Genomic DNA, 17,554 nt, shown 5'->3' with positions numbered 1-17,554 from the left:
ATGTTATCATGAAATCCACTGACTAAGCTTTCCCTCTGAGTCAGTGTATTATGTTTAACTTCATAATGATTTGTAGTTAATTCTCCCTTTTTGGAGCCAAATCTACCTGTAGAAAGGAGGCACAACAGCAAGCCAACTAAAATCATTAGTATCATAGTATAATAGTAGAAGTCAAACTAATAATTGTATAACATCTGCTATATGCCATTTCTATTGAAACTAGAAACTGAAATTCACAGTGAAACTCGAAAAGAGAACAAACATTTTCTTTAAAACAATAATAAACGTTTTTCTGTTCATCTCGTTTCTTTGAAAACAATTTTCGAAATCAAAATAAAACTTTAAAAGAGTTTTTTCAGTACATGGTCGCAAAAGACTTTTCTTCTTCTCGAGACTTTGATTTAAAACTCTTACAGTTTGATTTAGTCTTTGACATTCTGTTCACTGGCAGCTGCTGTGCCATTAAAGTGGTGGGGCAGCATGGGGGAGGCAGCACGAAGGGCAGCACAGGGCAGTGCGGGGGGCAGCGCATGTGAAAAAATAAAAAAGAGAGTGCTTACCTGCCATCTGCAGCCTCAGTGCTCCTTTGCGCCTCTGCTCCTCGACTCCCAGCATTCCACAGGCTCCCCTATGCCAATCAAGACACTGCTCTCATGCTGGTATTACCCAGCATGAAAGCTGCGCTGGGATTGGTCTGAGTGCCCTGGTTTAGCACTCTCTACGGGGCTATGACCCTGTGCCTGTTCTCCACTGGGCTGTAGAAATCTAAGTACGCATGATGGTTTTGCCAACCCAAGAAGGCCAGCCAAACTGACATGTGAACTTAACAGTGCCACCACTCCTCCTCCTTCCTGCAGTTGTCAGAATGGATGCCCCCCTCAGCTGAAGGGAGGTAGGAAAAAATAAAATGATAGTAACCTGTGTTATCAGTTTATTTTCCATGTGTTCACTGTAGATAGAGCAGTGGGGCGACACTCCTCCACCTTAACACCTTAACAGAGGCGCCACCACTGAGTCTGTTAAGATGTTTTCCTTAACAGTGGTTCTTCTTCAATCTCACTTTCAGGGTCCCTTTCAAAGGTGTATTGGCAACAGTGTATTGAGCTGTGGCTCTCTAATTCTTCTTCTCCTATTTCTTCGGACGCCAATGCTAGATACACCTATTCAGGTGAAATATAATTTCTGTTTCTCTTTGCTCTTTTCACAACTGGTGATTCAGTTTCACTATTCTCAGAGTCAACTTCAGTTACTTCGGATTCCTCATTGATTGGCTTTAGTCACTCAATCTGCCAGTACTTAATTTTGCAGGTTGTTATAGGTGCCTTGTTTTCTTCAGCCCTTGTATCTTCACTGGTGACTACTACTGAATTGTCTTCTGAATTTACTACTAAACGTAAATTCTGATCAGCATCAGTAGCATAATTTACTGTGAGCTGATTTCTTCCTCTGTGTGTTCTTGTGACTCAAATCTTTAACTGGAGTCTTGCACTATTTCGATCAGAGACTACTGTTCTTATTGTCACTCATTTCTTCGACTTTGACATTGTAACAGCTCTTCACTCTGAACTGCACTTTGAAACTAGTCACCACTACTGGTACCTTCATCAGAATCTTCACTCTCATCAACAAGAACTTCTATAACTTAATTGTCTTCACCAGTTTCACCTTCAAGTTGATTTTGTTTTCCACCCCTCTTCGTCATCCACTGCCTTCACTCTTTTTATGTGAGCAGCATAGATCCACTGCAGAATTCTGGCTTACGTCACAGCAGTCACTAGAACAACTTGTTAAGGGCTACACCACCTTTCCTCTTGGCAGTTTTTCAAAACCTGCCATCTGACAACTTCCCAATCACCTGGGCTTAACAAATTACATTGAATTTCTTTTGCCAGTTTTGTGGCCAAGTTCACCTGGTGAGAAACAGATTTTACCGTATCAGCTAGACCAGTAATTGAAACAAGTGTAGCTGAAAGAGTATAAGCCAATCACATTGCTTTGTATATTAATACTTAATGGGGTGAAAGACCAGTCATTTTGTCAGGAGTACTTCTGATACTCATCAAAACAAGAGGAGAATTGTCTGGCCATTTCAAACCAGTGGAAGAACATTATTTGGCCAGTTTGTTTTTTATGGGTCCATTCCTTTCTTGGAACTGCTGGTGGCTGAGAGACCTTCCAGGCGATGACCACAACAACTTCAATGGAGCCCAGGTCTTTCTTTTTCTACTTGCAAGTAGGAGACTCAGTGTCCTATACAGCCTCTTCCTTAATCATAACCACCACAATAATAAACCCCCTCCAACTTCCAATGGGCTCTCTGAGGCACTGCTGATGGCTCTTTGGTCATGCTGATATGAGTAAAACTAAATAGTCATGTCCCCGATCAGGGTGTAAGGACCCAACACACAAGTGTCAACTCAACTCCTCTTCCACACCAGTAATGTCATCACTAAGCGCACCCAAAGCCGAGGTTAAAAAATTAATGAAGAAGGATTTATTTCCTGAACCTTTCGTGGGCCCATTAGGTTTAAAAGAGGCAGCATGAGATTTACGATTGGCACTTCTGAGAGGGGCACAAGAGTGGATTGAAAGGGGGTGGCTGGTATGGTCACGTACAGGTGTAGATGGGCCCATTTTGTCCCAGTCTTCATCTGGGGACAGGCAGGGCACATCTTGCCCCTGGGGTAAAGCAGCATGCTATAAGCGCTGAGGGCCCTCCTTCAACCCCTCCACCTGCTACACTGTGCCTAACGGGATCCCAGGCTGTGAAGCCCAACAGAAGAGGCAAGATAACAGTGGGTTTTGGTTATTTAAGTCCGTTTTGTGCACAATACCTTTTGGGCCGCTCTCTACACCTAGCGTGAAGGGTTAAATATCCACATTTTCCCACTCCACTCCTTTTAACATGCATTTACATGTTTAGGTATATGTCTCATGATTCTATCAAATATCGGGTCACAACATTACCGATTTAGGAGCAAAACACATGCTCCCTGTACAGAGGGCATTTACTAGATTTTATCTTTCCAGTGGCTTCATTTATGTGTAACAATTATAGGTTTTGGGACAGACACATAATGCTGTGATATGTTTATCCTCATGAGATTAATTTTGTGGGCATGCTACCCCTATACTAGACTTTACCTGTCGGATAAACATTGATCATGATTTAGTATTTTCTTTTCTCTCTCTATTATTATTCACTCAGTTTTCAGTTTTCTTCACGCCACCCTGGGGCTTACATGCCTTAAAGCTAATGATATTGGCTACATTTGGTTGGACAGAGGCTTAGCCTCATGGAGTGTGTGGACCTTCTTGAGCTCCATACATTCCCATTTGAGTTTTATGATTGTTATCATCATCTATCAGATTACCCTGATACAGGCTGTCACATCATATTTATTGTGGTTTTCTGATTAATGCTTTTTCTATCACTTCCTTCTACTACCATGTTTCTGTGTCTTCCTTATAGCCATGTACTTAGTGAGGTACCCATAAGGCTGAAGAGAGGTTACTGAATATCATTTATCAGGTAACCATGATTTACATTCTCAATTTGAGGCCTTCCTGTGCTGATTTGTGCAAGATTCTCTTGTGTATGTTTGATGGCCGGGTCACCAGCTCCTGTTCTTTGTCCTTTTGTTTTTCAGTTGAGATGGGGTGCCCCTTTTATCCCCTACCTTTGGGCCATCACTCACATATACAGGCTACTATCACACCGTTGTCTGTATGGATATATATATATTTTTTATATTATTTCAATAATTTGAATGCAGACTAACATTCTTTTTGTTCTTGAAGAATGCCTGTGAACCCCGGCCGCGGTCGTTGATGGGCAAAAACTTGTTAACCTAAGTTATGGGTATATTTGCTGATAAGCCCTAGTCCCCTTCACTTCTCAATCCTGTCATAGGATACTGCACAATAAAGACATTTGGTATGCTAGAAACAGTTTTAAATTCCTTTCCAATTATTTCTGCCCCTCACTAACCATATTTTCGGTCCCCTCCTTGAAAAACACCTCAGCTCCTCTTCTAGCCCAGAAGAGGTGTTGCCCACACCAGGGAGCTTGAGACCCTGGTGTGAGGAGTGAACGCTATGAAGAAGAATGTCACCCTTGGGTCAGTGAGGGTTCTCGTCCTAAGAAAGGTCTCTTCGCCCCACAAATAAGGCACACACCGTCTTGGCCCCCACATTGTTATTACACCTCTCCTTTTTTGGTTCCTCCCTTCCCTGATTCGATAATGCTTGAGAATGTATTTTCAGTGAGTTTACTTGGTTAGTCTTTGACATGTCAAACAATGACTGTACAAATCCCCTGCTACATTTCTAAGTTTTGTATTTGCCTAATACTTAGTAAAAGTCCTCACCATGGAATCTGCTCCTGAATGTGATTGGTTATGCAAATACCTGACCGTAGGATGTGATACTGAGTCAGGCAATACATATTTATAGTCAGGGGTGACATATAGATCCTGATAATTTTTCCTATAACCCAACGTTTCCCATTTGCTTTTCTTACCTTCTGAAGCCTCCTCTTGGAGATCTCTCAGTTCACTAAAAGAAGTCTGAACCTGATTTAACACGAAACAATTCATACCGTATGAGTTTTCTATGGAATTCACTCTTGCCTCATCTTCTTCTGATCCTTGAATTACTGTTTCATTCCTAAGCACTCAACTTTGATCTCAATATTTATTTTCAAGAGTAACCATATCTTTTCAAACCTTAGGAATAGTGCAATTGACTACAGGCATCTCTTTTGGTTGTGGTACAGCCTTCAATGCATCTAGTATGCAGAGACTATTCCTGATGGGGACCCCAGGAGATGACACAAATCCCCTTCACAACAACAGTTGCCCAGAATCATGGACCACTCCAAAACCTTACTGGCTTGCAGTATATATATTGACATTAAAATTTTCTAACAATTAACACACTCTTGTCAATGCAACCAACCTTGTTACTTGTATTGGAGTTACATTTGTTAGATATGATGCTTCAAGGATTTCATAAATGGGAAATACTAGACAAGACAACCTTCAGTGTGCCGTAATGATCTCTCAAACAGGAAACATCAACAATGTCAGATCAGCCATTTCAAGAGGGATCTCTTTAATATCTTGTCTTGGTTAATTCTGTAACACTGGTGCAGTCATGCTCCGGTTCTCATCATCATCATCATCACTCCTGTTGTTTTACCATCACAGCTTTTGTATGGAATTGAAGAAACATTACAGGGTTCAGAAAATGACATCTTCTAATACTGATATTTTCAGCTTCTATTGTGTCTTGTTCATATCTGGTCAATTGACTGTTCGTCATATACTGAGTTTGTGTATGAATCAGCAAACTCTCTGCAGAGTGTGGTACAAATACAATCAATGTGTGTTCATTTTGTTCAGTTGCAATGCAAACACCTGTAAATAATTTCGAACAACCAGGAAAACGTATAACAACTGGATCAACCACAGCTGGTCGGTAGGCCACTCGCCTCATGATTTCTCCTTGTTTTTGTGTTAAAATTGCAAGTGCAAATCCACCTTTCTCATGACAGAAAATCTACAACTGTTAACTATTATCAAGCATTCAGAGAGCAGTTGCATTATGTTAACTTTCTCCTAACAACAGGGAGGCCTTTAAACATTCTTCATCAAGTGGTACCAGATCTTTAACATCACCATGGGTCAACCTTACTAAAGGTTTTGCAATCAAGGAAACGTTAGGAATTCACTGACAACAGTAGCCAGCATTTCCCAGGAACATCCTCACCTCCCTATGGGTGGTGGCAGGATTCATTTTCAGAGTTTCCGAAACATGTTCTTTATGCTTTCCTTGTTCTCTTTTCAAGTGGTGACCAAGAAAAACCACTTAGTTTTTTACAAAAGTGCATTTTTTTAGGGAAAACGTTGTGACCATTTATAGCTAAATGATTCAACGGGTCAATTATGCCAAATTTACAGAATCTTAATTTTGTGTTTCAATTGCAACACCATCCGATGCGCAATAAATCACACATTCATCTTGGGAGAACATCCTTTACAACGCAACTTTTACCCCGTACTACCATTACAATGCAACCATTACAACGCAGGTCGTTACAACGACTTAGGCTGGAGGGCGCTGTAGGATAGGGAATAGCTTAATTTTCTATCCAACACGTTCCCTACTATCCACGGGGACTGAAGTTGGAATAGAAAATTAAACTATTCCACTATCCAACGCCCCCCAACGCAAGTCGTTGTAACGACTTGCGTTGTAAAAACTGCCTTGTAATGGCATGCGTGGTAAAAGCATGCGTTGTGATGTCATACAACCTCATCTTGCATAGCAAGTCTCTGCCCAACACATTTACATGACTCTAATCACACAAAATGTACTCATGATCATTCTCCATTGACCCTATTTTAACAGGGACAGATACTGTGAGTTGATTAACAAGCTGTCTATCACTTATTCCTACAACCTGGACTTCTCTTTCCAAGAAGGGTAGGTTTGGAACCTTCACAGAATGAGTGGGTAGTGCTCATACCTATTAAGAAAGAAGGAGGCCGTTGCTTTGACTTGAAAGGTTGATCTCTGGTTTGTGTCTTTAGTTCTCCTTTGGAATGTAGAATGTTTGTGGGGATTTTGTGGTAAGTGAGAAGGACAGAAGCAGGAGAAAATGGTTGGGGATGGAGTCCGGTTCATGGTCAGCTGCCTGTATTTGCCATGGACTTTTTTAAAATAAATATCTTTACTAGAAAACTGCGGCCGCCACCTTTAGCTTGCTTGTAACATGTTTCAATTGACTTCACCATCAATTCATGGAGCATTCTGGTCTACCTATAAGACTACTCAAGTAAGCAATTTGCCCCACCCCTCAGGCATCATCATTTAGAATTACTTTCAGATGGATACTGCAGACAATAATTACTCAGAGCCTACGGATTCCATCGATATCCTGGAATACATGGCATTTCATTTTCCATATTTTGCTGCAACACTGGGGCTGTTGGAATATTCATGTGAAATTGTCTCCGATCATGTATGTTCTGAACAGGGGCTGATTGAGCTGGGGTTAATGATTGTATCTATGTCTGATTCACATTTCTTGGCATCAGGGAAACAAAATCATTCTGAATTTGATCTGGATTCTGTTTACATTCCTGCTTTCAGTGCCCTATTTTACCATAGAATTGAAAATCAGTGCTCCTCAGCATGTCAACATTTGCACAAATTTCACAATTGTACACAATCCTTCTTCCACGACCATGCATTTGCATCATCCCATATCCTATTTTCCCACCTTGCATTGAGGACATCACTTTCCTTCCAGCATTTCGATTGTATATATCCTAAATCAGAACCCATCAACTGATTCCTACCATTTCTCTCAAATGTGTTTGTCTGAGCAGCCATCTGGTTCTCTTTGATTTTTTTTGCTTTGCATCAAACCAATCACTGCTGTATTTGACAACTTTCAAAATGTCATCTACACTCTGCTGAATTTGAGAAGTAAGCTCATGATGTAAATCAATAACAAAAGCAAAAACAAAACGACTAGCTCAAACTTTCTCAGGATCTTCGACTCCACTGTGGTTATTGAAATTCTGCAATATTCTCATAGTAGGCATGACATGACTCATTTGGCTCTTGTGGCTATTTCAAAGCCTTTATCCAATGAATGTCTTTCTCTGGCACCTTCTTTTTCACATGCTTTATCACATCCTTGTATTTTTCATCAACCACATTAGAAGGAACATTAATAGGCACAACCCTTACTGTCACTACAGTTGGGCAAGCAACAGCAAACTTATACTGAGATTGGGAGCGTGGCTTGGCCGGCTGCAAGGTGGCCACACCTTGAGTGTGCTCTGCCGGCTGAGCAAGAAATCTGGCTTCATCGTGGGAGCTTAGAGGTTTCTGGTGGGATTTGAGGCAACAATATAGTCCCTGCTTTCCTGGGGTGCACAAAAAACCCAAAACAGCTGGCCACTGTCTGCACGTGCGGTGGCGACAGGGAGGGCCTTTGGGTAGCAGCGGCCTGCATACCCTCTGTGCGGCAAGGCAAATGGGCAGCAGATGGAGCCAGGTGTGGCAGTGCACAGATAATAACTGCCCCTCTATGGGCTATACATGAAAAAAGTGCGACCAGATTTGATGGAGAACACAGGCAGACCCTGTGGCTTAAGATTCGGACACCGTGCTACAGAGTAATGGAGCACACATGCAATGTGGCTTGGCCTGCAGCCTAGTGGGTGGAGCAAGGCCAGGACTTGCGGCGGAGCAGCTGTCCAGACTCACCTGAAGAGCGCCGGTTTCTCGGCAGAGCTGTGTGTGGGACCCACAGACCACCAAGGTCCACAGAGTGGAGACCATACTGGGCAGCTAAACAGTGACTGGAGAAGCATGTGAGGAATTGGAGACCCGGTGAGCTGCAGGCATTGGAGTGGGGTACAGGCTGCCACTCATGGGGGTCTGGGCTCCATTGAGGGGAAGGTATCTGGCGGGGCAGGATCGGAGTGGTGGGGGCGCCCCCTGGTTGGGCACCCAAAGCAGGGGCCTGTGTTCTACCCTCCACCCTGGCATGTCCCTGTTGCAGTGGCCCACGCACTACATCAGAGAATGGACTGGCTGCCAAGGCACAGAAATAATCATAAGGCTACATGCACCAGACCCATGGGGGATGCTGGTGGTGGGCCGGTGCTCCCTGCTGCCTTGTGGAATGGCGCTTCCTTGATGGTGGACACACCTGGAGCCCTAATAGTTCTATCACCAATCAGGAGGGGATTTCTTGGCAGTGAGGGGTCTGTGGTGCTGTAGCAGAGCAGCAATAATCCACCATAACTCTCCCCTATAAATCCTTGGAGGAACAGGCAACACTGACACGCGCTCCAGAGACACCCATTCGGGCCTTGAGACGGTGCCATAATACCCTGTCAACAAAGAAACCCCCAGCTGCTGATGCTGAGCCACCCCTGTGCATGAGAAAGAAGAGTGGGGACTGCAGAGTACAGCCCGGGAGTCCAGTGGCACGCTCTCAATAGTTGTACTAGTCTTTACCCATTTGCCAATGACTGCTTGAACTCCCCATAGCATACATCACGGTGCACCGCTAGCCACCATGGCCAAATCCAACGCCAAACAGTCCAAACTTTCATTTGAGGGCCAATGTTACACCCCACAAGGGAGCTGACTCAAGAGTCTGAGGAGCTAGCCATGCAGACTGAAGACTCAGGAACAGGAGACAATGACATCTGTTCACTCCTGCAGGAGGTCAAACCCAGTCTAAAAACTATTGACTCCAAGTTGGTTAATCTTACGGCTCGACTGGATCAAGTAAAGGAACAGGTGGACACACATGATGCCAAAATGACACATCTGGAGTCTAGGGTGTCCGATGCAGACAACATTATAGCTGAGAACATACAGTGTCTGTTGAAAATGCACAAAGTGCTGAAACTCATCAGAGCTAAAAACGAGGACCTTGAAAACCGCTACAGGTGAAACAACCTTTCGTATCCCAGAATCCACAGCAATTTCCAGGATGAAGGACTATGTAAAGAAATTGCTGCCTGATCTCTTTGGAACTGAACTGTCTTCGGTTTTTATAGTGGAGTGGGTACACCACTCGCTGGAGCCGAGGCCACTGCCAGGTATCCCGGAGCGCCCCATAGGGGCTTGCCTGCTAAATTACAGATACTGTGATACGATTCTGAGTGGAGCACGAGAACTGGGAGAGATCAGGCACCAATGGAACATCACCTCCTTTTTCCCAGACTTAACCCTCATGGTGCAGGCTGCAAGATGTGAATTCCTGCTGGCAAAACCTTCTCTAGCAACTCAAAATGCCCTATGCCCTCCTCTCCCGGCCAAGTTGTGCATTAAACGAGATGGCACAATGCCGTTGTTTACCAACTCCAAAGCAGCTCTGTCTTTTGCAAAACAGCGTGGCACAGCAAGCAAGCCTCTATCTAAATCTTACAAACAGTCAGAGGAAGGCTGCACTAGTGACAGTGATTAACAGAATAGTCCCCCCTTTCTTCATTTAATAGAGAGTGATTAACAGAACACATTACTTTGCCGCCCCGCAATGTTCCTATCAGTTGTATCTTGACGGTGGCTGGCTGGTGGATCAACCCTCTTCTTGCTAATAAGGTGCACCCCAGGAGAGCCAGACATTTTTTACAATAAGACTACACATTCTCCCTGTCCCCTTACAAAACTACTGCTCAGCCACTCTGGTGGCAGGGTTGACTGCCTGCTGAGGCCGTATCCCCATAGGATAATTCCCTAAGTACTTGTCATGTTTTTCTGACAGGGGCTATTTTGGAGGGGTGGGTACATCATCTCAACTTGTTAGGTGGTTTAGAGTGGGTAGGTCGGAACTCGTTTTTTTGCCAGTTTTTGCTGGGGCTAAGTTGGGGCTCTGGGAGGGGGAGAGAGATGTCCTGTTGTTTACTGTTGCTGTTTACATTAGCGTTTTCTAATCTACATGATATGTTTTTGAAAAATACCCAACACGGTCTATTCAGGATGCTCACAACACTTGCATACTTACGCGCGCACACAACAATGCAGCGCACACACTACGGCACAGCGGCGCACCTGTACCAACCCTCTGATGCCTTGGTCAGAGTTATATATTTAACGTGGAATATGTGAGGGCTCACTGACTACTGCAAATTCCGCCTAGTCCATGCATACCTTGCCTGACAGGGAGTCCTGCAGGAGATGCACTTGACTGCTAGCACCACATCTTGCCTCCGAGCTCGATGGAGCAGCGAGTCCTACTCCTCGGTCTATTCTAACTATGGCATAGTTGTCACAATATAATTCAGGAAGGGTCTGCCATGGCACAATACACACTCCCTTATAGGCAACAACGGACGCTATGTCACCCTGGTGGGTCCCCTGTACCAACAACCCATGATTATGGAGGCCATATATGGGACAAACTCTGATGACCCTGACCTTTATCCAAGAATCTGGAGAAAGGTGGCGGATTACAGCCCAAGGATGGTGATATGGGGTGGAGAATTTAATGTGCTGCTGCAACGGCACCAGGACCACTCTGGTGCTAGACAACATCACCCACAGGCTGCAGACACCCTCAACACACTCATCACTGACCTTATTTCATTTGATAATTGATAAATTTTGTTTGGAAATAGGTAAAAATATCTTGTTTGGGTTTCTAAGGACTTGTAATGTAAAATCTCTTTTAATGGTAAAGTCATATTTTTGTTTTTCAAAATTCTTTTCATTCTTTTGCAAAAACTAATAAGCCTGTACAGCAATTACATCCAGGGTACATTCAATGCCCCCAACTTTATAACAATGTATAACAGTCTGGAGATTACATATCGACTCTCTCTCTGTTCCTCCCTACCCCCACCCCATACAACTGTGAATCTTTGGGGTGACAGAGTACAAGGACCCCGCTGCTCCATTCTTCTCTACATTCAAGGGAGCTGAAAGTGTTCCAAGCCTATATTTTGACTTGATTCTGGGGTCTGCCTCAGGACTTGTACACTGCCTGTTCAGCAAGGGCACAACAATTCATCCCTCTAAAACCTTTCCAGATGAGGGGTGTCTTGGATCACCAATGTTTAGCAATGTCCCTTTTAGCAAGTACACATCCTACTCCCACCACAATACGTTGTCCTAATGGAACCATCTTGGGGTCACGCCCGATTGGGCAGCCAAGGACCTACTCTAGTATGGAAAGGATTTTACCCCAGTATTTCTGGATGCTCTGGCATTCCAAAATGATATGTATCCAGTTACAACGGGGGTCTCTGCATCAGAGGCATTCTGGACTGGGACTTTTCTGTCTATCACAAGCTGTTTGATGTGTGGTAAAACCTGTGTAAATACTTAAATTTGGTGAGCCTTAGGCAGGACAGCATCACTATTTGTTTGCTCACCATTGTAGCATATACCCAGTCCTCCTCATCTAACACACCCATGTCGGTGGCCCATTTATCTCGCAGGAAGCCTATACAGTTGGATGTGTTGACCACTAGCATCTTGTACACTCTTGATATGCCCTTCCATCCAATTTCCCCCATCATGAGCTTAGGTTCAATAGGTAATATTCAGGAAGCAGGCTGAATAATTTGTTATATGATCTAAGGCATGTCTTAGTTGTAGGTTGTGGGAGAACTGAGATCGATGCAAGGGGTACTCCATAGGCAGTTGGTCAAATTATACCATGTGCTCTTGAGCCCAAACATACCCAAGCTTGGAGATGCAGATGTTGTCCCATTTCTGAAACACCTCTAACTACAATATCTGTTGAATCTAGGTCCCCCCCTGAAGGTGTGTTTCTCTGGTGATCCTCTTGCTCCACTCCATCCACTTCAGGGTTTTGTGGCGGTAGTCAACTGTGAGCGCTGTGACAGCGGGCACCCCTAGTGGGGCCCGGGTATCATATAACCCAGGCCAAAGGGCCAATCCCCAAATTCCTTCACCTTCAACCAAATGGATGTGTCCGTCCTATTCCCAAATATCCAGTCATTGGTCTGGAGCATGGTTGCCTTCCAGTAATAGAGTTAATGTTCAGTGTGCAAAAGTCACCATCCAGTGATGCCTGGGTACATTTGGTGTGGGCCATATTCAAGGGAGAATTTCCCCACATGTACCTATTTCTCTCAGATTGGAGCTTGCCAAACCATTTGAGTGGTATCTATTGTAGGCAGTTATGTAAGGTATTAAGAAATTGGGGAAGTGCTATCATTACGCCAATAAGGAGCCAGTTCAATCCCCTTATGTGCTACCTAACATTGTCTTCGGGGTGTAATATTAAAGTTTCAAACACCTCTCAGGCTGGTAGACACTGGCACTCCTAGGTCTGTAAATGGGCCTTTAACAGTGTGAACATCTGGGTAGCTATACGGTGTCTTGTCTGAGGACACCACAATAGGAATCAGACATGATTTGCTCCAATTTTCTCAGAGGCCAAACGCCTCTTCATATATCTGTATCATACAGATCTGTCAGGGAATCAAGATTCCCGGTTTCTGTAAAAACACAAACATCGTCTACATAAAGAGAAATGTGGTCTTTCTTGTCCCTAGCCCATTTCAGCCCCCATGATTGAGTATCTTCCCTTTCCCATTCTGTCAATAGTCTGCCATGAATGCAAAGAGGTAGGGGGACAACAAGGGACAACCCTGCCTAGTGCCCCTCTAGATCTGAAACCTTTGGGACATTGCACCATTTTCCTACACCCGCTACAATGGGTCGCTGTACAACAGTTGAACGCTCCTGTAGCAGTCGGGACCAAAGTTCATGTGTTCCAAGACTACATTGAGGAAGTCAATAGAGTCGAAGGCCTTCTCAAAAATGTGTTGTGCTATTGACGATTTTTCGGGTTGTTCATGAGCCCGTGTCAGTATATTGTGGAACCGTCTGATGTTGTTTCTCATTCCCAGGTCGGGCAGAAAGCCATTTTGATCTCAGTAAATTAGGGAACGAATCACCCTCACTGACCAGAAGAAGTTGGACTTTAACTCACAATTCTGAAAATGCTACTTTTATAAAGTTGACATTTTCTTGTGAGAGTAAAATAAAAAGAGGACTGGCTGGTGGTAGGATGGGCCATCCTGACAAGATGTGTTGGGGCAGAGCTGTCATCTACCGCATTTGCACTTCAATAGGCGCTGCCTCCTGCATTCACAAAGAACTTCACACTAGACTTTCGTCACCCCAGACATCCTGGGACTAGGGCAGTGGGGAAAGAATTCCAGAACCAAGAGTGTGGGCAAAAACTCCAGACGTTTTTGCTACTTTAAAGCTGGCACCAGGTATAAAAATTGGACCCTCAGGCCCATCCTGAGAATACTCCTAGACCTGTGGATACTACAGAAGAAGAACTGCACTGATGTCTGAGCAAGAGGACTGGAGTTGCTCCCTTAATCCTAGGCTACTTGAGTAGCTCCAAGGGTGATCTGTCTGAGCTACAGGAACACAACAAGCTCCAAATGCCTCTATGCAGCTGCCCAGTTGACCTGCTGCAATTGGACCTCACTGGACCTGCCTGAGCTCTGCTGGCCTCTGCAAGACTGAATTCCTGATTCCCATCTGGCGCCTTCTCAGATCCTGAAGTTCTGGGCTCTTTGTGACAGTGAATGGGCCCGTTTGCACCAAGAACTTGCCACTCGTGACTTACGCCACCACAAATTGGACTCTTTGCGGCAGACTTGAGAAGGGAAGCAGGAATAACCCAGTCCCTGTATCTGGCCTGTGGTCCGTTGCAGTCAGCCTGAAGTTATGACTTTCCCTCAGTATGGCATAACCAGATAACTGCGAGAGGTGCTTTTTTGTTTTTAGGAGCTGTACCTACGAAAATCCTTTAAATTGTCTAACTATGGTTCTACTGATTGGAGGTTTGTTGTTTTGGTGTCATTTTATTTATTATATTTTTCTCTATGTTTTTAAGTTGGTATGGGATTTATCTTGTGTTATATTTTCAGTTTCTTACTGTTTGTGTACTACCTAAATACTTTACAATTTGCCTTTCAGCTAAGCATGAATGCTTTTCAGCCAACCTGCCAGAGGGTTAAGCACAGGTCAATTTAGTGAATATTGGCAGTTCACTCAGGCAGGGATTGGGGTTGTTTTTTTAGTAGGATTTCGCCCCCCTCAATCAGTAATCTAATTTCTCACAATAGTCAACCTATGAACTTTCTTTTACCACTTTTCAGGTTCCTCTTGCAATTTTGGAATATTTGTCACAAAAAATAAAGATCACTTCTTGATCAAGGCACATGAACAGAATCGCCTGCATGTACATCTCTCAGTGAATTTTTTTTTTTTAAATTTGAGGTCACAATAGGTTTTATTTTTTTGTGTTGAATTTTTTTTATAGAATTTTACAATCAAATACAGGGTAAACACCAATTTAGTAAAACAGTAGATCACTGATAAATAGAGAATACATGTTGTGATGATAAATAGGAACGAATAAGCATTATAATTAAAATGAATAAATAGGAAATCATTGTGGATATATAAATATTGAGATATAAATTAAAAAATAGATAAAGGAGTACATTTATAAATAGTAACAGTAACATGAAAAGAGATTGACATTGTATATACTATAATATATTTTAATATTTAACAATATATAAAATATATGGATATATCTTATATGTAAGTACAAATAATATCTTTACAGAGATAACTATATTGATAAAATCTAGGTCACAAAAGTTTAAATAAAAATGAAAAGCTGATATGAAAAAGTGAAAGGAAAAGGAAATGAGATAAAGTAGGTAAAGCAAAACGGTGAAGGAGAATGAAAAAAAAGAATAAATGGATAAATAAAATAAATAGAGCCAGAGTAAGGAAGGGGGAGGGAAAGGAAGACAAGGGGTAAGAAAATGAAATAGTAGAGGAAAAGGATGTGAAATAATGAAATAAGTGATTCAATTATTTGCATTAGAAGAGAGAGTTGAAATCATTGTCGATTTTAGTTTCCAAAAATGGAGACCAAGTTTGGAGAAAAATGTCAACTTGGGTTTGGAGATTGTAGATTGTGCGCTCATGTAGGGCCATCTGCATCATTTCCACCAACCATTTTCCTGAGAGGGAGGAGATGGAGACTTCCAATGGCGCAAAATGCATATTTTGGCTGTAGCTAGTGCAGTGTGAGGGATACAAATTTGTGGCTTAGAAAGTTTTAGAAAATTACGTAAATCATGTAAAAGGATGGTGGCAGATGCAAGTGGTAAAGAGAATGAGATTGTGGAATTCAAAGTTTTGCCAACGAAGGTCCAAAAAGACCTGGTTTGTGGGCATTCGCAAATGATATGGGCTATGTCACAACCAGGATTGGAACATCTCCAGCAATTATTGTGCGAAAGTAGTCCAGCTTCATGTAATTTAATCGGTGACCAGTGCCAATCATGTAGAATTTTAAATATGCAGAATTTAAGCCTTGCTTCATGGACTCCTTTGTGTAATCCCTCCAATATCTGGTCCCATTCAAGAAGTCGTATATGAAATAGATAAACGGGATTGCGATTTTTTCCGCAGAGTGTGGGAAAGAGGCTGTGAAAAAAGAGGAAGCATAAAAGTTTTGTAAAGACCAGAGGTCACTCCCTTAAATTTCCCACATAGAGCTAGATAAGATATTATTGGAGAAACCTGGAGTAACCAAGGGAGAGATCCTAAGGGGTCCATTAGGATGGCGGCTGTACTTTGCCCTCCCTCCATCCCCGTGCAAAACGGGACTGCCTGCCATTGGAGCAGTGGTCCTGCATTGGCTATTAGGATGCACCCGCCACACTGCCGGGCGCATCCTGTATTTTTACCATTGCGACGGGCAGTGCTGAAAGCAACGCCCGCCGCAATGGTAAAAATGCACCTTGTGCATTTCAAAGCACAACATGACAGGCACCGCGTGGTGCCTGCCATGTTGCACTTTGAAATGCGGGGGGGGGTACCATATGTACCCCCCATGTGGACCCCCCACCCCCCTGGGGTCCCAAAGAGCCCCGCAACGGGCTCCTGCAGGGAGTCTCCGCATTCCTTTCAAAGGCATTCCCCAAAGCCCATCAAAATATGGCTGGCGGTGTCTAATAGACACCGTCACCATATTAAACATTTTCCGCCCCGGCCGCAAGGCGACCGGGGTGGAAAAGCGGCGGACGGTCTTTCCGGCCGCCGCGGTCCCCCCGTCATACTAATATGGTGGGGGGAAATGGGTGGCGGGCGGCAAAGGATGTCGGGCGGATCGCCATCACCCGCATGGCGGTGGTGATCCGCCCGATATCCTAATGGGTCCCTAAGTGTTTCTTCAGACATTGTTGGAGTTGAGAGTATTTAGAAGAGTGTCATATAGGAAGATTAAATTCCTCGCATAGTTGGGAGAAGGTTTTAAAATCGCCATCATGGAGAAGTTGATCCGGGGAATAAATGCCAGCTTCTTGCCATAAAGGCCAGGATAAAGTGAGACTATTGATACGGATAGCTGAGTTATTCCATAGGGGAGCCTTAACATGAATTTGCACATTTCAAACTTAATATGCATTGTCCCCTCTGCCAAGATTTGTGCATGACTGATAAGATCGGATTTTTAGGATCACAAGAACTAGTGCCACTACCATATAAAAGAGAAAGACCTGAATCCTTAGATAAAAGATGACGCTCTACGGAGACCCATTGCGGAATGTCTTTAGTTTCTGGCAGAAAATAAGAGAATTGGGAAATGTGTAAAGCAAGGGAATAGTGTTCGATGGATGGAAGACCCATACCTCCATATAACTTGTGGACCTTTAACTTTACCTCAGCAAGACGTGGTTTAACTGAGCCCCATATGAAGAGCTTAATCTTAGAATCTATTGATCAGAGGGTAGCTAAAGGGATTTGGAGGGGAAGCATAACTAAAATATAAATGAATCTCGGCAGAGTGACCAGTTTGATAGCTTGAACTCTACCCCAAAGAGATAATCCTAGGGCTTTCCACTTATCAAAATCCCTCTGCATTTGAGAAAATAAGGGAGCTAAATTATCTGCGGCCATATTTTCCAAACCTTTATTGACTAAAATTCCTAGGTAT

The sequence above is a fragment of the Lissotriton helveticus genome, chromosome 3_1 (assembly GCF_964261635.1).
Source record: "Lissotriton helveticus chromosome 3_1, aLisHel1.1, whole genome shotgun sequence".
NCBI classification, from domain to species: Eukaryota; Metazoa; Chordata; class Amphibia; order Caudata; family Salamandridae; genus Lissotriton; species Lissotriton helveticus.
This window is presented reverse-complemented; position numbering follows the sequence as displayed.